This window comes from Pan paniscus, chromosome 6 (genome assembly GCF_029289425.2).
Source record: "Pan paniscus chromosome 6, NHGRI_mPanPan1-v2.0_pri, whole genome shotgun sequence".
In the NCBI taxonomy this organism is placed as follows: domain Eukaryota; kingdom Metazoa; phylum Chordata; class Mammalia; order Primates; family Hominidae; genus Pan; species Pan paniscus.
Window position 1 is genome coordinate 29423544 of NC_073255.2, and position 21327 is coordinate 29444870.

At 40.1% G+C, this 21327-nt stretch overlaps 1 protein-coding gene across 13 annotated transcripts in view; it reads left to right on the top strand.

Moving 5' to 3' along the window:
- Positions 1-7129: 7129 nt before the first annotated feature.
- PALS2 (protein associated with LIN7 2, MAGUK p55 family member) overlaps positions 7130-21327 on the top strand; it is a 120141-nt gene continuing 105943 nt past the window's right edge. For 4 of the 13 annotated variants that reach the window (XM_055115788.2, XM_055115786.2, XM_055115787.2 and 1 more), the window contains exon 1: positions 7553-8037. The gene's annotated coding sequence lies outside the window, so the exon portion shown is untranslated. Of the gene's footprint in view, positions 7361-7550; positions 8038-8083; positions 8369-21327 lie in introns of those variants that run through there. The other 9 variants (XM_055115792.2, XM_055115790.2, XM_055115791.2 and 6 more) reach the window with 6 other exon arrangements.

Genomic DNA, 21327 nt, shown 5'->3' on the forward strand with positions numbered 1-21327 from the left:
AAACTCAACTCAAATTATCTTAAATTTAAAAAGGTCTCATGAATTTATGTAACCAGAAAAGTCTAGAATTAAGGCTGGCCTCAGGCATGACTAAATCTTCCCTTTTTTGAGATTCTCAAAGTGTTGATTTGAAAAGAGAAAAAAAACAAATTATCTTTCCTCCTACTGCAGTACAGAAAAATCCAAAATTTTCTTTATTTAGGTAACATGTCTACTTCTTGCACTAATCCCTATGGCTGAAGGGATGGGGCACTCTTATTGGCCAGGCCTGGGTCACATGGCCACTCTTGTAATTTAAGAATATGGGGAGGATATGGTGATTAGTAGTCCCACCAGAATCTAATGCAAAATAGATAGCCTTTCCACAAATTCTACATTGTTAAAATATACACATACAGTAAGTCTGTAGATCGTGGTGGTGAATCTGAGTTAAATAACATGCTACAGAGAACCCCTAATTGTGGTAACTCGTACTATAATTCATTCCAGTTGAATTGACCTGAAAGTTACAAAGCACTCTGTGTATGAAGTGTGGGAATGAGCAGGAGTTTTGCAGCAGAGCTTCTTTAAACACTTCCTGGTTCTGAAGCCTGAGCCATTAACTCCTCTTCACTTGTTTTCTCATTTGAAAAATGGGAGTAATAGTAATGATCCCCATGGGATGCTCCATATGAAGGTTATACACCAGTGTCTGCCACACAGGCATGAGCTCAATAGATAGTTGTCATCGCTATTATTACCAAAGCAGGATTTTTTAAAAAGACTTGGTCTTTCATATTTATAAACAGCTGATATTTTAAGGAAAAACTAAATGCCCTGTACTTCCTAGCATGAAGATGGCATTGCTTTAAAATGGGCCATTAACTTCCCAGATTGTTAACAGCCAAAACAGCTTGCCATGACTGCCCCGACTCATACACATACACCCCGACTTCCATCATTGCTTCCAGGTCCCTTATCCTATCCATCTTTCATTCATTTATTTACCAAAAATGTCTTAAGAGCCTACTATGCATCTTAATGACTTGCTCTTACCCTCATGACTTCTCCTCAGTCCTTTGGAGGAGCATCGGCCTCACAGTTTGACCCTTTGTTTTTATGTTTAATCACCATTGACACCCTTTTTGCCTGTCATGCCAGAAGACTCTTCCAGAAGACCTCCACTGCCCTCCAGGACTTCGTGCCTGTCTGTGTTTTCAATGGGGAAAGGTACACACTATACTGACACTATATATTTTTACAAATGTTTAAGAAAGGTTTTTCCTGTTTTCCTATGTCTTTTTAATCTTCTTTTTGATACTTGAGTAGAAGGATTTTTTTTTTCAGTTCATATATATAATGGGAGAGGTAGAATTTAGAGGCCAATTTTAAATGAGTATCTAAAAGGGTTAATTACATATAGATGCTGGCTCCTGGTGAGATAAAGTCAAGCTCAATTAAGGTCAGTGCTTGAAATCTGATTGTCTTTCTAAGAGCTTTTCATCTGTAACTTGCATATTCTGGAACAAGTGTTCAATTGTAATTAGCAACATTTTTCACTTAATTTTATTTAATTTTAGAAGTCTACCAACTAACAGGTTTATCTGTTTCAATAAATGAGCAGCTACTATGTGCAGTACTATGCCAAGTGCTACAGGCATTCCTGTACACATCACCCTGGATTTTACCTGCAAGAAAGAAGGGGATGGGGCTGAGTGGCGGTAAAAAGAATGCAAAGATAAATATTTGAAAACATAAATGATGCTTTTATGAAGCAGAATAGGAAAGGAGCCATAAGATGCAATTAAAGTGCTACAGGAGTTCAAGGGAGAGCAATTACAGTAGTCCCTTCTTATCCAAGAGGGCATCCATTCCAAGCCCCCCAGCGAATACCTGAAACCATGGATAGTACTGCACTGTACATATTTTATATATATATATAAGTACTATGGTTTGTAGACATACATACCTATGATAAAGTTTTTAATTTATACATTAGGCACATTAAGAGATTAACAATAACTAATAATAAAATAGAACAATTATAACAATATACCTTCATAAAAGTTACGTGAACATAGTGTCTCTCTTTCTCAAAATATCTTATCATACTGTACTGAGGAAAACTGAAACCTTGGAAAGTGAAACCATGAATAAGGGGGGACTGGGGGACTACTGTACCTCTGTTTGAGGTGAGGCAGAAAGGGTTTCATGGAAAAGGAGGGTGTGAGATGAGCACACATGCTTGGATTTTGGCCAGCAGAGATGGCAGAAGGCAAAAACAGGGGTAGAAACATAAAGATACAAGATATGACTAACTAGAATACCCAAACAGGGAAGCTTTGACTGTCATTGTGAATGACCTTGTAAATGGGGTCCCATAGGCAGTAAGGAGACAGGGATAAAATGACTGGCACCTGGCAGTCAGGGCAAGGAGGCCCTGAGGCAGGGAGATGAGTTAGGAGACTCTGTAGGACTAAAGGAAATAAACAAGAGAATCCATTCCTATAATTTTGAGAAAGTGGGCTGCAAGGGATTTGAGTATGTGTTTGTTCAGGAGATGGTAAAAGGAGGTAAAGGAAAGGAAGGTGCCAGAAAAACCAGCAGGAGCAACCCCGTGAATAGCTTATCTAGATGGAAATTTTCAACAGCAAGTTGAAAATATGCCTCAAGGGAGAATAGATACAGATGTGGAAGCATTGGTGCTAGAGTCCCAAGGATCCCTGGGATTCTCAAGATGAACAGTACTATCTGCTCTTTTTAAGTTTCTCATCAAAAATTTATTTCATTCTTAGCGGAACATTTTTCTTTAGGAAGTAGGAGGAGATAACACAGCAAAGTAAGGGTCAGAGATGGAACAGTCAGAGAGGTCGAAAGAGCTCCCAGGTGGTATGGTATCAGAGAAGTTAAAAGAAAAGAGAGGTTTAGAGAGTGAGAGTACGAGAGATTAACCTCCTCAAACACTGCAGAGAAGTTCAATGGCATGAACACTAAGCAAAGACCTTCCCCACTAATTCTGTCATATACTATTAAGACACCTGGCATAGCACTTATTATGTAATATTTTGCTTATTATTCTTCGCCATTAGGTAGGGACTACTTGATATTGTTAATTTTTAAATTTTCATTATGCTTCACTGGTAAATGAGTGACTGAATGGATGAACACATGAATGAAAATGTTAACTGTGATGGAAATAGTAGTTTCAGTAGAGAAGTGGGTGTGGAAGCCCAATTCCAATGCCTAAAATAAACAAATAATGGTAAGAAAAGTCAAGGAGATATGCTGAGATATATAGTTTTCTTTTTTAAGGAAAAACCAAACAACCCCAAAACTCAAGTTCTTATAATGTTTGGCTTTAATTGTGATGATTAAAAAAAAAAAAAAGAACTGCCATTGTATCAGGAAATGTTTTTTCAGACAGCTAGTTTAGAGGAGAAAGTTCTGCTAAGACATTTCTGTTTGAGACAGTTGACCCAGTGGGACTTTTGGAAAGATTTAGATTATAAGAAAAGCCTCTGACAAATATCTATGAAAGCAAGATTAAAACAATAATGTACACAATCAACTGAGGTCCAGCGGTTTGTAAACCAGTGCCAGTCGGGATGCTCAGAGCTGGGAACGGTGATCTTCAGGCAGCCAGGTGAGACTAATCTGGAGAAGCTTTAGGAAGGAGATAAATTTAAGCTGTTTTGAAAGGGGACTATTCTAGTCAATTGGCAAAGAGTCTTAAAGCACAGGATTAGGAATTTTAATTTGATTACTGGAGGTAATTTGGAGCTACCCCACTGTTGTGAAGATTTGGTATAAATGTTGTTTGGAAGATGATTCATTTCCATAGTTCTTAACTCTGGCTGCATATTAGAGTTATCTGGAGAGCTCTGAAAAAATCCTGGCACCCAGGCTGTGCTCCAGAGCAATTAAGTCTGGGATGGCACCAAAGCATCAGTGCTTTGTTTTGTTTCTTAAAGTTCTCCGGGTGATTTCAATAAAGAGCCAAAAATTAAGAAGCACTGCTCTGAGTATAGGATAAATTGCAAGGAAGCAAGAGAGAGGCTAGAATTAGAAAGGTTAGCAAGGAGGCTGGAAATTGGAATCTGACCTAGCTTTGTGAGCAGAGATAAAAGGAGTGAAGCTAAATAAAGTATTCTGAAGGAAAACTTGGTTGGACTTCGTGATGCATGCCAGTTGCATTTTTAAATAAAGCTATCCTCCAGGAGTGTCACTGCTTTTACTATGATGGATTAGTTGAAAAACAAGCACACAGGATTTGCTTTTGCTAAAATTCAGGGCTATTAGCAAAATTCTCAATTTCTGTAGGAGCAAAGCAGGTCAGAAGAGAAAAGAAAATGTAATCACATTAAAAGTGTATGTTGTTTACATTTGAAGGAGGAAACAAAATTGAGTGATGGATGCTCCTGAATTAAGAATCAAAATTCAAATTTTAAATTGAATTACCGTTGGGAGATACTGGGCTGTGGTAAAATTATGATCCCTTTAGAGTAACCTTGAAGGAAATGAAAAGTCAGACTATTAAGGACACTGAAGAGAAAGATCCACCATCATTCTCAATCATATCATTCCCCTTTCTTGGAATGAAGAATTTGTAACCGGTATGGGAAATGGATGGTGGTGTCTCAGTATGATGACCTCTCAGAAAGCTGAGTTGGGAACCAATGATGGGAGTTCCAATGTTTAACTGAGAACACTTTAAATTTATCCTGGCATGTCCCACCTTTAAAGTTTAGAGGAAGGGCAGAATGTTATAAAATGGGAATATCATTTATAAAAGGGAATAGTGTTTCCTTTTATAACTGTATATGAGTATTTGATACAATATAGACACTGAGAGAGGAACTTCACCGGCAAGAGCTTTCTGAAGGGGAGCAATCAAAGATAGTTATTGGAGCAAAATCATTTTTCTGACTCTAAGAATGAAGCTGAGTCTTACCGCAGTGATAAGCCTCCATCTGATAGCTGCTGTCATTACTTAGAGCACAGACTTGGAACTGTAAATGAAAGATAATTGTTCCTGTATTCCTGCTCCCAAATGCTGGGTCTCTGGTAGATGCAGAGATAAAGCAGTTGGCCAGGAGTGGTGCCAGCTTTAAGTCAGGTAGGTCTCCATGTAATTTGAGGGGCAGAGCCCCTAACCCTCCCTCCCTAAAACTTCCTCAGTTAACATCATTCTACTTGCAGGGAGCAGGGGTAGAGGTTAGGACATTGTTTCCAGAAGACCCTTGAGGAAATAAAAGTGCACTATTAAGGATCACTAACATATCTGGAAATGACATTCATACCCTACCTCCCACCCCAACCCCAGAGAAGCTCAGGGCAAGTAACTAAGTGGCTGGGTCCAAGGGGATGTGTTAAGGTTAAGAGTCAGAAGGGAAAAGAGTTCACAAGCCTGGGTAGGGTACAGCAGGGAGGACCCATGGGTGTCCTGTGAGAAGCAAGTGGGCCTGGGGCAGCAAGAAGGACCTGAAAGGTCTTGCTGACACCCCGAGAAGACAAACCCCATCCTTCCGCTTTGTCTCTGCCTTGGGCTCCGAGCCCACTCCACTTCATTTCATCCAGCCAGCCTGACTACAGGGGGCCCAAAGCTACTCTGTGCCCTGGGCACGTTTGAGTCTCCTTAAATGCTTCCAATTACCTTTGCCTGGGTTTGTGGTTCCAGGAAAGAAGGTTCTAAATTAACACTGTACAAGGCCCCCCTGCATGTTGGTTTGCAAAATTAATGATCCTAATGGAAAAGTAAATTAATCTTTGATGTTTGGTTGAGGATAAACACAAAAATCACTGTTTTGGACACTGGACCTTCTTAATACATCTCATCAATAGTATTTTCTCTCTCCCTTCCATGCCTGCCACATTCACAAAGAGAGGAGACAATACAACTTATAACTTCATCTCTGAATCCAAAGGGCCATGATGCACGCATTTATTCTGCAAACACCTATTAATGGTCTGGTTTGTGCAAGGTGCCCAAGAGAAGCCAGGAAAGGCTGCACAGAGGAGGCCACCTCGTAATAACTCCTCACACGTAAAGTTTGACTTGCACTTTCTACGTTCATGGTTTGAAAAGATTGCAGTAAGCATTTTGTAAAATGTAAATTACATTCTTCAATTTTAGGAAGAACACAATAGTTTTTCCAAAAGCCGCCTGTCACAGGTCTGAGGGTTCACAGAGCTCTTTTAAGGGGATCGGAAGTTCTCTGGCTGCCTTGCTATGTTTTTCTAGCCAGAAGTCTCTGCTGCAGTGCATTGCTCAGTTCAACTGAAAAATTAAATCTGCACTTCTGTCAAAATGTGTCATCTACACATCCGGACACTCATCACAGTTCACCAAGCTCTACGCAGAGTCCAGGCTGAAAGGATGGCATGCCCTCCCCAACCCCACCCTTTTGAGGTCTGGGAAGCCCAGGTGCTGGGGAGGAGCTGAACAACTGTGTCCAGGGAGTGTCTGGCAAAGCCGACCCAGGGAGTTCCACGGGAGCCTCGGTGCTATGAAAAGAGCCAGTGTCCATGCATTTCCTCGGGTGTGAATCACACTGCCCGGTCGGGCCTTTGGGAAAAAATTAACGAAGGACACAGTCAGCGCCGTAGAACCTGCCAAATACACATCAGATCCAGTGGAGTCTGTGAAGGGGGAGGGGGAGATTTTTCCAGAGGCTTTTCTTCTCGTTCCATTTCTCTGTTGTGCCCCACGACTGGGTTCTTGAATGTAAAACTCTCAGAAAGGTCAGGGCGGAGCCTGTTTTATGCCCCGAGGAGTATCTTGCCCACCCGTAAATGCTGACAGACAGCTGCGACTTCGGCCCAGGAGACCCGGCGGGGACTGGGTCCGACCAGCCCCCTCTCGCGGGCGCAGGTCTGGGACCCCCGAAGCGAGGCGGCCGGGCGCAGAGCGCAGTCAGTCTGGGCGCTCAGAAGCTGGGAGGGGGCTCCACCTGGGCGCCCAGCCACGGCGGGAGGGGCGGGGCCCGGCTTTCCGGAGGCGGTGGCACCTCCTCGCGCCCGAGCGCGCGCTCCCCGGCGTCCGGCGCACGCGCGAGGCCGGCTGGGAGCGCGCCCAAGCGGCGGCGGCGGCGGCTGGAGGAGGAGGAGGAGGAGGAGGAGGGCGGCTGAGGCGCGGCTGGCTGCGCGCGCGGAGGCAGCGGCGGGGGCGACTGGAGCTGGGGCAGAGTGGGGAGCGAGGGAGGGGGAGGAGAGAGAGGGAGGCGGAGGGCAGTGAGAGACGCATTTCCAGTTCCCAACTACGAGCCACGAGTTTGCAGATGGGGCTGCTCGGCGGCGCCTGTGGCTGAGGGAGAGCAGCGGCGGCGGGGAGCGACCGGGAGCGGCGGCAGCGGCGGCGCGGAGGCGGCTGAGGTGCGAGCCGGTGAGTTATCTGGACCCCCACGCCGCTCGGGTAACGGTCGCGCCGCGCGCCGGGCCGGCCGGGGGCGCCCTGTTGCTCGCCGCGGCGCGCCACGCGGGGACGCTGGCCCGCCCCGCCCCCCTCGGCACCTGGGCTTCGGCGGGCGCGGGGAAGAGGGACCGGCAGGCGGAGGCGGCGGCGGCGGAGGCTGCTGGCCGCCCCCAGCCCGGCCCGCGCGGAAGGGGCGCTCGGCCGGGCTCCTGCCTCTCTGGCTGCGGGCGGCCGGGCGGGCCGGAGCTCGGCAACGTGTCTGGCCCATGCTGCTTGCCGCCGCTCCCCACGCGCTCCCCGGCGCGGCCCCGACTGGGGCTAGGGCCGCAGACGCGCGGGGCCCCTTCGGGCGCGGGGCTTGGGTGCCTACACCTCTGCGGCGGGAGTCGCGGTGGAGCCTGAATGGAGAGCCGGCCTGGGGGCGGCGTTGCTGTGACTGACACCTCCGGGGTCTGTCCCGAGAGGGGGCGATTCCGCCGGCTCCCGGTTCTTTCCCGAGCTCGGAGTTCGTAGGGGAGGAGGCTTTCTCCAACTACCGCCGCTACTTCCGAGGTACGAGACTCCAGTTGTTTGGCCAAAGTGGCTGTGGGCCGAGCACACGCTGCCGCGGGGGCGTTCGCTGCTGAGATCGTGCTCGCGGATTCTCGGTACGTTTGTCTGAAACCAGATAGGTGCTGGGGCTTTTTTTATTTTGGCTGGGTGGAGGGTCAGCAGGGGAGTCGATTGAGGTATCCGACCGTGTGGTGACAGGATGTGGATTGGTTGGTAGATGTTTTTTTGCAGAAGGACTTTTTAACACTTTACTGTGAGTTTATTCTCAATCCTACCAGTTTCTGGGATTGCAGCTCGAGATTACATTTGTTAAACTTCCATCAGTTGGGTGTGCATCTGTGTAGGGGGTGGGGGTGAAGCGAGGAAGAGAATTGAAGACTGCCGGGGAAGCTCAGAAAATTCTCCGCATTACTTATAAACAGCCGGGTAAGGTCAGGCTAGCCACGTTTTATTCTTTCCTACGCCTTTGGAGAGTGTTGGAATTTTACTTTGTGCTTCAAGTATATTACAAGTGGTCTTGTAATGTAGCTGAGAACGTTTGGGGTGCGTTAAAATGCGTTTCAATTGGAGTATGATTTAGCAGCCATTTCTTCCCGTGAAATTTTGCAAATCATTTGTAAACTTATGTTGGTCGAATATACCAGGCGAAGTAACATTGTTAGTGATGCGGTATATAGTTTCCATATATAGGTATAGCAACGGACCTCAAGTAATATTGCTTATTGTAGGCATCTACTGTGCAATGATAGGGTAGTGGGTAGTAGGCCTGATTATAGTTATGTCTTCTGAGGCCTTGTTAACAGTAAACAAAGAACTTTTGTGGGTTGTGTCATTTTGAGGTCATTTGTACCTTAAATCTATCATTATATTTAAATAGGTGTTTAAATGCGTGTTTGCACGATGTGTTACTCTTTAAGGTCCATGTTTCTTTCATTCTGGACGACGGTTACATAATACACAAATGGTAACACTTTTAATTGCTCAATTTTGTCCTATGGAGACTGCACACCATCTTTATGAAAGAGGTGTGTATGTGTCCTTACTGATGCCACCGAATTCTTGACATCTGGAATGTCAAAATGAATTATTTTACATTCTAGGGTAAATCAACACTGGAAAAATTAAGGTGTTTAAGCAAGTCTAGTAGCTCTATATAAGACAGAATCTTTTTTTTTCTTTAGGCCAACTGTTGGATTTTTAAAAATGAATCATATTTTTAAACATTTGAGGGAGCAGTTTGCTTCTGAGTCTCATTTTAGGCTGAAATTGTTCCAGAACACTACATAGCCTGCTTCTTTCTTTCTCTCCCCACTCCCCCTCTTTTTAGTTTGAGATAACCAAGAAGACATAATTGTGACTCTATGTGTTATCTTTTTAAAAAGTTGTTTTAAAATTGAAGTTGCTTGTTTGAATATTTACTATCCCTTTACATGCTTTACTACTTAATAATGGATTAGCAGAAGACAACAGATGTTTTAATTAAATGTCTTTCATATTTTTGACATCTGAGCTTTGTAAAAACGGAGTAGCATCGTATTATTGCTGAGAGAGTTACAAATAATACAGGATTAGTGCTAGTCAAAGGCTAATTGTAAAAAAAACAGCCAGAAAATAAAATTAAAAGAGGTAAGAGGACGCATTTATACTTTTGACATCACTCTAATATAAATTACCTATTGCTAGGTGACTTTTGAAAAAGAGTATCTTGTAAAATTCACATTAGGTATATAATAGTTAATAATTTTTCCTTCCAGAGTGATTCACTTGATGAGTGACTAGATTTTTTTTTTTTAAATCAGAACTCTACTTCAGGTAAGTATAGTTAACCATGTAAGTGATGTGCTGATGTTTATTTCAGGAAGAATGAACACTTACCCATTTGATAAATACTGAACTGTTTGGGAATATGTCAGTTATTCCTTAAAACTTAGGCGGAGAAAAATTATGCTAGTTTTGTTTTAACTGTAGGTTCTTTAGAAAAGTAGTCTTCACATTTATAAATATAAGAGCAGATAAGCACAAGAGATCTCTTTCCTGATATGGTGCTAGTATTGACTTAAAGATTTTATTTTTTTGTTGTAGGGACCAGTTTTGTTTAGTCTTCCTGTTCAGTCTCACAGAAGCTGCAATGATTTTCCTCCTTTTCTGTTACTTGTATCTGACCACTGGGGGGAGACTTTACAATTGGGCTTGACCATATTCCTCCTTTACATACATTGGCTGCTAATCCTGGGCACTTTGTCAAACTGCTGGGTAGTGTGCTGAGGAGGATGCACTCTGAAGCAAGTCTCAATCAAGGTGTTTAATGAGTTTTCTTTCTTTAACTCACAGCATGCTTACAAAGTATCATTCTTTATAGACTGTGTTATTAACAGTCTACTGTTAAGTGGTCTAAGTATGCCTCTAACATAATGAAAGATAAGATTCCTGAATACATTATAGCTTTCAAAGATCCGACTTTACTTGCATTAATCTTAGAAGCAGTGTAGGTTTAATTGCTTGCTTAGAGTACACAGATATTAGTTGTCTGGAAGGATCTGGAAAGATCATCACTCTTCTGTGAAGTGTATCTATATCCAAACCCTTTAAACAAATTGGTCTCCTCTTATAAAAAGCTTTTGGAGGAGAAGATATTGAAGCATCCCATGTAGCTAATTTTAGTGTTCATTTCACCACAGAGGGGAAGTTCTTCCTTTATCATAGTCATAGAGATAAGATTAAAGCCCACAACTTTGTTAACCATTAAGCTGTGACCATTATTACCAGGTGTAATAAAGTCAAAAGCCTGGTTTCTACTTTTTCTTTTCTGACAGTATTTAACCTTGTTAATGTCCAATTCAATAATAATGAACTCAGTAAACAGAGGCTGCTACGTTTATAGTAGTTTAGAAAGAACTTAAGTTTTATGACCTTCCTTAATTATGATAGACTAATTCAAAGACCTTTCTGTAATCTTTATCATAGTAAGTATATTCACAGAGTAATGAACAGAACAAAACTAGTTTCTATTTTTCCTTCATCCTAGGTTATTTTCCTTCTTTCCTTTAAGATGACTTTGCTTTCATCCGAAAATTCTTTTTTCCTTTTTTCCTTTCTTTTTTTTTTAATATAGTGTACTAGAAGAGATACTTTCTGCTTAGGAATATATTCATCTCTGGCTAACTTTAGGATTGTGTTAAGTACTTAGGAATGGAAGTTTCTAAAAGCCTATCTGTCAGAGTTATCACTGATACAAGGCAAAATGAGAATTAAAGACAATATAATGAATATTTCATAAAGCTCAAGTTATTTTCAGATCCTTTCTCCTGCTTGCTAGTTTTGTACATGATTTAATTCCTCCTTCACCAGTTTACATCTTTTCCTCTTAAATCTATCATTTCTTTACCCTCTTCCTCCACTTTTTGCTATATTTCATCTACGTTGCCCTTAATTTTGTTCCTCATCAATGCCATGGCTTGCTCCTAACTTAGGGCTTTTGCACTATGTTCACTCTGTTGGGAACTCTTCCTAAATCATTACATGAGTGACTACTTTTCATCATTTCATGTTGTAGTTCAAGTATCATCTTTTCAGACAAGCATTGCTACCTAACCATCCTTCCAGAATGACACTAGCCTCATCCCCCCCAATCCCATTACCTTTTTTACTTAAAAATTTCTGCAAACCATTTATCAGTATCTGAAATTATGTTTTTATATTATTTTATAATCTCCATACTCACTAGAATATAAGCCCCGTGATATCAATGATCTTGTCTCTTTTTGTTTTTGTTTTTGAGATAGAATCTCACTCTGTCACCCCAGGCTGGAGTGCAGTGGTGTGTGTGATCACGGCTTACTGCAGCCTGGAACTCCTAGGCTCAAGTGATCCTCCCACCTCAGCCTCCTGGTAGCTAGGACTATAGGCAACAACTACCATGCCCAGCTAATTAAAAAAAAAAAAATCTGTAGAAATGGAGTCTTGCTGTGTGCGTTGCCCAGGCTGCTCTCAAACTCCTGACCTCAAGGGATTCTCTCGCCTCAGTGCCTCAAAGCACTGGGATCATAAGCATGAACCACCACACCCTGCTGATCTTGTCTCTTTTGATTAACACTATATTTCAAGGACTTAGACCTGTTCCTGGCACATAGCTGTCATTAAATAAATCATCCTTTAAAAAAATCTGAGGTCATGTTCTTTCTGAGGTTTCGGTGTTCAAATGCTCCTTTATAAAATGATAGTAGTATGGTAAACAGGCCTCTTTTGGCCATAAGTAATAGAAATCCATTCTAGTTGTTATAAAGGGAACTTATTGTTCAAATGCAGCCAATGTCCAGTGGAATGCAAGGACTGGGACTCCAGTGCCTGCAGGGCACATCATATCGTTTCTCTCTTCTTCTCTGTGCGTTTGCTTCATTCCTTCTCTTGCTGCAGAGGACCACTTCTAGTCCTCTTAGTGGAAAATATGGCCACCAGTAGCTTCTGAGTTTTCATGATACCAGCCTGGGAAACTGGAGAAAGGTTCATCTAGTTCTTCCCTGTTCAATAAACTATATCTCATTATTAGAACTTGGTTGTACTTGCTGTAACCACATGTAATGGGATTAAACAGACAATCCAAGTAGGTGCCCCTGTGATAATTAATGTTCATACTTATTCATCTGCTGCAAAACACTCGTCTCTTCTCTTTTTAAATTTGATCTTGAAATCTGAAGTATCTGAAAAGCACTCTTCCTGGAGATATAGAAAAGAAATGTGATATCTTTCATGGGGATGATTTGCAGTTTGATTGAGGAAGATAAAATATATACAAAAAGGAAATAAAATAAAAATAGCATGATAATGGAGGAACTGGTAGAAATATTTGCAATTTGTATGATAAATAAGAGTCTAACTTCCTTTATATAAAGTACCTACTAACCAATTAGGAAAAGACCAACCATCAAGTGGGCAAAGATCACGAACAGAGTAATTCTCAGAAAAGGAAATGCAAGTGTTTTGTAAGCATCTGTAAAGGTATTCAACCTCACACATAATACAAATATTATAAATAAAAACTATGAGATACTGTTTCACCTACTGACAGATGGAAAATGTTTGATAATACTTTTGAAGAGGCTATTAGTTAACAGGGGCTTTCACATTGTTGGTGGAAACACAAATCAAAATCTGATGTGGTTGAAATTTCTGAGGAGCATTAAGGTAAATAGAAAAGGCTGGAAATATGCATTAATTGATACAGATGTTTGTGAAAGGGTAAAAAGTTAATGCACAACTTATTTGAACACTAACTTGCATTGCTTTGTTTTTGGCTAAAGTCATAAACAAACTGAAACAGCAGGCTTCCTCCCCCAAAAAGATACCTTTTGAGTGGTATTTAGTTACCCCTTTCCATCTTCTCCATTCCCCTTTCTTCTACCCCGGTACTGGTAAAGTTGTTTATAAATCACCGAGATTTTCCGATACTTTGTATCCTTCACACAGCCCAGCACTTCGTTACCTACTTAGTAGCACTAAGTAAAGATTTAATTGAAGGAGCTTAGCTTATCACCTTTTTATAGACCCAGTTCATAATTCTTATGCTTTTGGAAGAAATCTTTTATAAAAAGTGATTTTCAATTTCATTTGATAAATGTACTTAGAATATTTATTAGAATAGGCAATAGCGCAATTTTTTATAAATCTTGGTTTACTGTATAGCATATTAATGGAACTTTTTCATAGTTGCTTTGTTCTGTAGGATATTATTAGATATTAGTTAGGTAGGATTAATATTTTTAAAAGATAGAATAGGGCAGCTGGAGATATGTGGGACTTTTAAAGAAAAATGTATGAGAAAGTGTGGGGAAAATGATTCTCTGAGCAGACTGGGGGCCATATGCTTAGGAAAGGAAAAGTGAAAGGTGAGGGATTCGTTTAGAGAAATTCTGTGGTGGAACTCAGAGGGGTACATGTTGGGAGAAGTTTTAACTTAGGAAAATACTAAGCTGATTTACTTAAATGCATACTTCAAGGATAAATACTTTATATTTTGTTCTGTAGGTCATTTTTACCATGAAGTGATTCTGGCAGGGATTCTTTACCTAAGTGGGCATCAGAATCCTTTGGAGCTGTCCTACGCTAAAGGATTCTAATTTAGTAGGTCTGGTATGGGGCAGGAGCACATTTATATTGTTAAAATCCCCAAGAGCTACCATTTGAGTGTAAAATAATACATCCTGTGGAATATTCCATTTTAATAATGAAATCATTCAACAAAGCTTTTGAGGTTGTATATCATTTAGGTAACTCTAATGCTGGAACTTGGTTTCTCACCAGGTCCACTTTTGCACATATCTCATTGATCCCCATTGCTTTACTCTCTTGCATACTCTTCCCTCCTCTGCCTTCTTGTTTCTTTTCTACTAATGAATATTCAGGCATGGTTCTCCAAGGAAGCCATCATTAGGTGGCCTCATCCATAATTTATCTTTTCAGTACAGAACAAATTATAACACAGTGCTTATACAACTGGCAAGTACACTCATCACATGAGTAGATGATTTGTGTGTTTTCGTTCATATGAGCCTTGAACAAGTATACCCAGTTTTACTAGTTGAGCTTCCTTGTTTTTTCTTCTTGCTATCAAGAGGTTGGCGTTTAGTCATAGTTAACGCTGATGTAAACATTTGATAATATTATAGATACCACCATGTTTCAAGGTCTATGTTAAATGCTCTCCACACATTATCTCATCTGCTTGTTGCAGATTTTAAAATTATGTTTTTTAAGTCACTAAAATCTTTTTATGATTGTATTAGTTTTCTGTGACTGCTGTGACAAATTGCCACAGACTTAGTGGCTTATAAATAAATGTATTCTCTTACAATTCTGAAGGCCAGACATTTGAAATCAGTATAATTGGGCCAAAATCAAGGTGTCAACAGGGACATTTTTCCTCCAAAGAATCTAAGGGAGAACTTACTTGTTGCCTTTTCCAGTTTCTGGTGGCTTCTGGCATTCCTTGACTTGTGGCTACACACTGCAGTCTTCAAGGCCGGCATTTGAAATCTTTCAGCTCTGTCTCTTTCATTTCCCCACGTGTGTGTGTGTGTGTGTGTGTGTGTGTGTGTGTGTGTGTGTCAGAGAGAAAGAGAAATCTCCCTCTGTGAAGGACACTTGTGAAGGCATTTAGTGCTCTCTGGAATAACCTCCCCATCACAAGATCTTTAATCACACCTGTGAAACTTTCCAAATGCGGTGACATTCATAGGTGTCAGGAATTAAGACATAGATATCTTGTGGAGGGGGAGACTATTATTCAGCCTACCATAATGGTAATTTAAATAGTTCAGAAAAGGGAGGAGGAGCTGATAAGTCTTTTTGTCCCATCTTCATCACTTTCTAAGTCAGTATTTCTTAATCAGGGATGATTTTGCTGAACAATCTCCAGGAATATTTGGCTGTCACAACTGGGAAGGTGTTGCTACTACTATGTATAAGGTATAGGTCAGGGATGCTGCAAACAGTGCACAGGGCAGCCCCCCTCAACAAGGAGTCATCCAGCCCAAAATGTCAGTAGTGATGAAGCCGAGAAAGGTTATTCTAAAGGCAACTATTGCCAATAGCTTTTTTGGGGTATCCAGAAAAAATTTTGATGCCTCTATTACGAGTAAAAGCCTTTAATCTGATTTGATCAGAACTGGTGGTAGTTTTGGCTGACTGAAAGTGATTTAAGTGAAGAGTCATAAACGATTGACACATATCTTAAATAATATATTCCTTAAAAATCTACATTCATGTGTCAGTCTTTTCTTTAGGTATGTGTCTTTTGCCAGGAACTCTGGGTCATCATTCTTATATAAGCCAATGCATTATCACTGATTACCAGCTTTGGAGTGAGAACTTAAAAGTTTGTGAAGCAGTCTGCATATAAGATTTAGATTTCTAATGTTTTATGACTCCTCAATTGTTTATACTTGTTTTACCCTTAATTTTACAGCAGTTTATCATTTTGTTTTGTTGTTTTGTCACTTGCTTTTCTGGGGTCTTCCCAAAGCATCAACTGATTTTCATATAAAGAATATAACTCCCATCATCTTGTATCAAATACAGCATATGATGCATATAAAGAAAATGAAATCCTATTTTGTAATAATGGCTTGCTAAGGAATTGGGAGTACTAATTCTAGTCGCAGCTCATTTGAACAGCATCCAATCTGGTGATATGGTGAGGGCTAATGTCAGTTGTTTACAAATTCTTGAATGTTTCAGAACATTTTGTTTTAGTTCTGTAATGGCAGAGTTTATAAATAATCTATAGAATATTACTATAAATACTTTATTGGTATTACCAGCTTAGTGCTTGCGTTACTTTTCTAAAAGAAACATTGATTTTTTTTCATTAACTATAATAAATATTATTTGAAGTTTGAATGTGGCTATCTTCGAGTGGATTTGTCTTCTTTTTATTTACTAGAATATGTATGTCTATATGCACATAATAAAATGTTATATGGAAAACCTAACTTTAGTTACATAAATAAAAAATTATTTGCTTTTTTTATTCCTCTTTTAATATCCTTCTATCTTCTATCCTTGTATAAGGAGCTAGAAGGTATAACAAACTCCAATAATTGGGTTTCTTATAAAGAGCTTTGATATAAGAAACTCAGATAATTGAGTAAAGAAGTTTAATTTATTAAAGTTGCTTATTTTTGAAATGATAGTCACGCTTTTTTTTTTTTTTTTTTTTTTTGAGACAGAGTCTTGCTCTGTCACCCAGGCTGCTAGAGTGCAGTGGCGTGATTTCGGCTCACTGCAACCTCTGCCTCCCGGATTCAAGTGATTCTCCTGCCTCAGCTTCCTGAGTAGCTGGGATTACAGATGTGTGCCACCACGCCCAGCTAATTTTTGTATTTTTAGTAGAGAGGGTTTCACCATGTTGGCCAGGATGGTCCTGAACTCCTGACCTCGTGATCTGCCTGCCTCGGCCTCCCAAAGTGCTGGGATTACAAGCGTGAGCCACCGTGCCCGGAAATCATTCATATTTTTATACAAATCAATTTAAATGTTTTTTATTTTTTAGCTAGTAATCTTTTGGAATGGAGGTCAGTAAAAAAAAATGTAAGCCCTATTTTTAAAAGATTGGAATATCTTGTGAGACAAAGTAGTCTCAGTTTGCCATCACCAACCAATCCTTAGCATTAAGCTCTTGAAAACAACTAGGTAGAGAAATTTTCCGTGAAGGAATTTAATGATCTTTATAAAGTTTTACTATTCACCCAATTAAAATGTTAGATTATCATTTTATGCTATTCAATTTGGAAATACCAGATACTATACAATTAGTTTCCATTCACCATTACTTTCTTGAAAGAAACTTTTCACGACTTTCAATAAGGTCCCCTGCCCCCAAATAAAGTGGTTATAAATCCTAGGAGGCATTTTTGAGGATATTTTATTCAGATCCTTTCTTTTTTTTTTCCCATGCTAAATATTTATTTAATTTTTTTTTTATTATACTTTAAGTTTTAGGGTACATGTGCACATTGTGCAGGTTAGTTACATATGTATACATGTGCCATGCTGGTGCGCTGCACCCACTAACTTGTCATCTAGCATTAGGTATATCTCCCAATGCTATCCCTCCCCTCTCCCCCCACCCCACCACAGTCCCCAGAGTGTGATATTCCCCTTCCTGTGTCCATGTGATCTCATTGTTCAGTTCCCACCTATGAGTGAGAATATGCGGTGTTTGGTTTTTTTGTTCTTGCGATAGTTTACTGAGAATGATGATTTCCAATTTCATCCATGTCCCTGCAGAGGACATGAACTCATCATTTTTTATGGCTGCATAGTATTCCATGGTGTATATGTGCCACATTTTCTTAATCCAGTCTATCATTGTTGGACATTTGGGTTGGTTCCAAGTCTTTGCTATTGTGAATAATGCCGCAATAAACATACGTGTGCATGTGTCTTTATAGCAGCATGATTTATAGTCCTTTGGGTATATACCCAGTAATGGGATGGCTGGGTCAAATGGTATTTCTAGTTCTAGATCCCTGAGGAATCGCCACACTGACTTCCACAATGGTTGAACTAGTTTACAGTCCCACCAACAGTGTAAAAGTGTTCCTATTTCTCCACATCCTGTCCAGCACCTGTTGTTTCCTGACTTTTTCATGATTGCCATTCTAACTGGTGTGAGATGGTATCTCATTGTGGTTTTGATTTGCATTTCTCTGATGGCCAGTGATGGTGAGCATTTTTTCATGTGTTTTTTGGCTGCATAAATGTCTTCTTTTGAGAAGTGTCTGTTCATGTCCTTCGCCCACTTTTTGATGGGGTTGTTTTTTTCTTGTAAATTTGTTTGAGTTCATTGTAGATTCTGGATATTAGCCCTTTGTCAAATGAGTAGGTTGTGAAAATTTTCTCCCATTTTGTAGGTTGCCTGTTCACTCTGATGGTAGTTTCTTTTGCTGTGCAGAAGCTCTTTAGTTTAATTAGATCCCATTTGTCAATTTTGTCTTTTGTTGCCATTGCTTTTGGTGTTTTAGACATGAAGTCCTTGCCCATGCCTATGTCCTGAATGGTAATGCCTAGGTTTTCTTCTAGGGTTTTTATGGTTTTAGGTCTAACGTTTAAGTCTTTAATCCATCTTGAATTGATTTTTGTATCAGGTGTAAGGAAGGGATCCAGTTTCAGCTTTCTACATATGGCTAGCCAGTGGTCCCAGCACCATTTATTAAATAGGGAATCCTTTCCCCATTGCTTGTTTTTCTTAGGTTTGTCAAAGATCAGATAGTTGTAGATATGCAGCGTTATTTCTGAGGGCTCTGTTCTGTTCCATTGATCTATATCTCTGTTTTGGTACCAGTACCATGCTGTTTTGGTTACTGTAGCCTTGTAGTATAGTTTGAAGTCAGGTAGTGTGATGCCTCCAGCTTTGTTCTTTTGGCTTAGGATTACCTTGGCGATGTGGGCTCTTTTTTGGTTCCATATGAACTTGAAAGTAGTTTTTTCGAATTCTGTGAAGAAAGGCATTGGTAGCTTGATGGGGATGGCATTGAATCTGTAAATTACCTTGGGCAGTATGGCCATTTTCACGATATTGATTCTTCCTACCCATGAGCATGGAATGTTCTTGCATTTATTTGTATCCTCTTTTATTTCCTTGAGCAGTGGTTTGTAGTTCTCCTTGAAGAGGTCCTTCACATTCCTTGTAAGTTGGATTCCTAGGTATATTCAGATCCTTTCTTATGTTCACTTAAAAGTTATTGATTCCAACTTCTGTCCTAGAGATAGCATAACTTGGATGTTTGAGATTAAAAAAAAAAAAAGCTTTTAGTAACCTTTATTTAACTCGCTCAGCTTGCTATATAGCCAAGTCGGTATTTATAGTTTGTTTCCACCCTTGATAATTTCATGCCAGTACTCATCAGAATGTAACCATGGAACACTGACTTGGCTCTGTCTGTCCTTATTCTCCTCTCCATCCCCTCCTTTCCAACACACTGCAATTCTAGATTGAAGACTGCACATTTATTTATTTATTTATTTTTTTGAGACGGAGTCTCACACTGTTTCCCAGGCTGGACTGCAGTGCCGAGATCTCGGCTCACTACAAGCTCCGCCTCCCGGGTTCATGCCATTCTCCTACCTCAGCCTCCCAAGTAGCTGGGACTCCAGGCGCCCGCCACCTGCCTCTGTTATCTCTTCTAAGAGTGTGCACCACTAATATCTTCTACTCCTACTCTGCCATCTATGTAGTTCCCTTCTCTTTTATCATCCAAACTTGGAGTTCCCTCTTTTGCAAATTATCTCCAAAAAGAGCATCTTAGAATTTGTTACTCTCCAGTAGAAATTTTCACTGAAAGCAAGTCTGTTTATATATGTATATACTGGTATTACACAAATAAAAAGATTATATAGTTTATTTGAGGGAAGAAGCAGTTTCTTTGTATTCCCCCAGTCAGGCATCATCCATGAACATAGGCTTTGCTATTTTTTTTTTTAATTGAAGATGTTAGGGGAAAACACAGTTTAGCCATATTTAATTTTATTTAGCCATATATTTTATTTAGCCATAAAATAAAATACTGCTTTATTTTATCATGTGTGGCAGACTGTAAGTTCTGAGAGAATTCAGAAGAAGAAATGTTCACCTATGGGGAGAGACTTGCTACTTATTTGCTACTTGATTGAGTTAATTTTGAGATGAGTTCAGGGACTCATTTTAGCTCTAAAATTTTGATTCTACATAAGCAAGAAATAGGTCATAAGCTGGGTAAGTATGGAATAACCAAGGAAAAAAAGTAGTCCTTAGATGGGATGAGTAACAAGAGTGAAGGCATTTAGGTGAGAATTAGATATGTGGTTGTGCATATAGGAAGTAAAATGATCAATGTGGTTAGAACAGAGAGTTTATATTAAGGAATAGGAGTGCATTAGGTTGAATAGATGGAAAGCTAGATATTAAGAAGAGAAATTTAAACATACCCAGATGATAGAAAATCATGTTTTTCTAATGCAATCTGGTCATTAAAATGATTTTTTAACATGATTGGTGTGATAGTCTTACACCTAGTAGATTACAGTGAAGAAGAGAATGGTAGAAGAGGCTTGTGGTAATAATTTAAAAGTGAATTAAGGAGAGCCTGAAAGACAGTGGTGGCAGAGGGAAGGGAGAGTAAAAGGTAAATATAAGGACATTGCAAATTCACCATGACAAACCAAATGACATAGGGTGTCTTGAGGTTTTCAAGGAATTCCGAGGCAAAGGCAGTCTCTGGATTTTCAGGGTTTGGAAATTCCCCGCCCGCCCTGCCCCCCAAATTCTAGTCTTTTCCCCAAAATAAACCCTGGTCTTGTTTAAAGGATTTGTTTTTTGTTTTTTGGTTATTTTTATTTTTAAATAAGTTGTTATGGCCCCTAGATTTGAGCAAGTTGTTCTCATATTTGACTAAGTTAATACTAAAGGATGGAAAAGTTCTTTAGAGACTACCTACTTGGCTATTAATTTGTCATTTATCCCTGCATTATATACTGTTAAAAACAATGGAAGGACGAAGGACGTTAACTGGAATGACGATGGATGAGTGTGGGTACTGTCATATAGGGGAGGGGAAAGAGCAGAGGAACTTTTAAATTATTAAATTATTATTATTAAATTAGAGGAACTGAGAAAATAAAGATACTAATAGTAAGGAATATGTTATTTTTAATTTTTAAATTTTTTTTAGACAGCATCTCCCTCTGTCACCCAGTCGAGTACAGTGGCCTGATTGTAGCTCACTGCAACCTTAAATTTCTGGGCTCTAGTGATCCTCCCAAGTAGGTGAGACTACAGGTCCACACCACTATGCACAGCTAATTTTTTTTTTTTTTTTAATGTTTTTAGAGTCCAGGTCTCACTGTGTTGC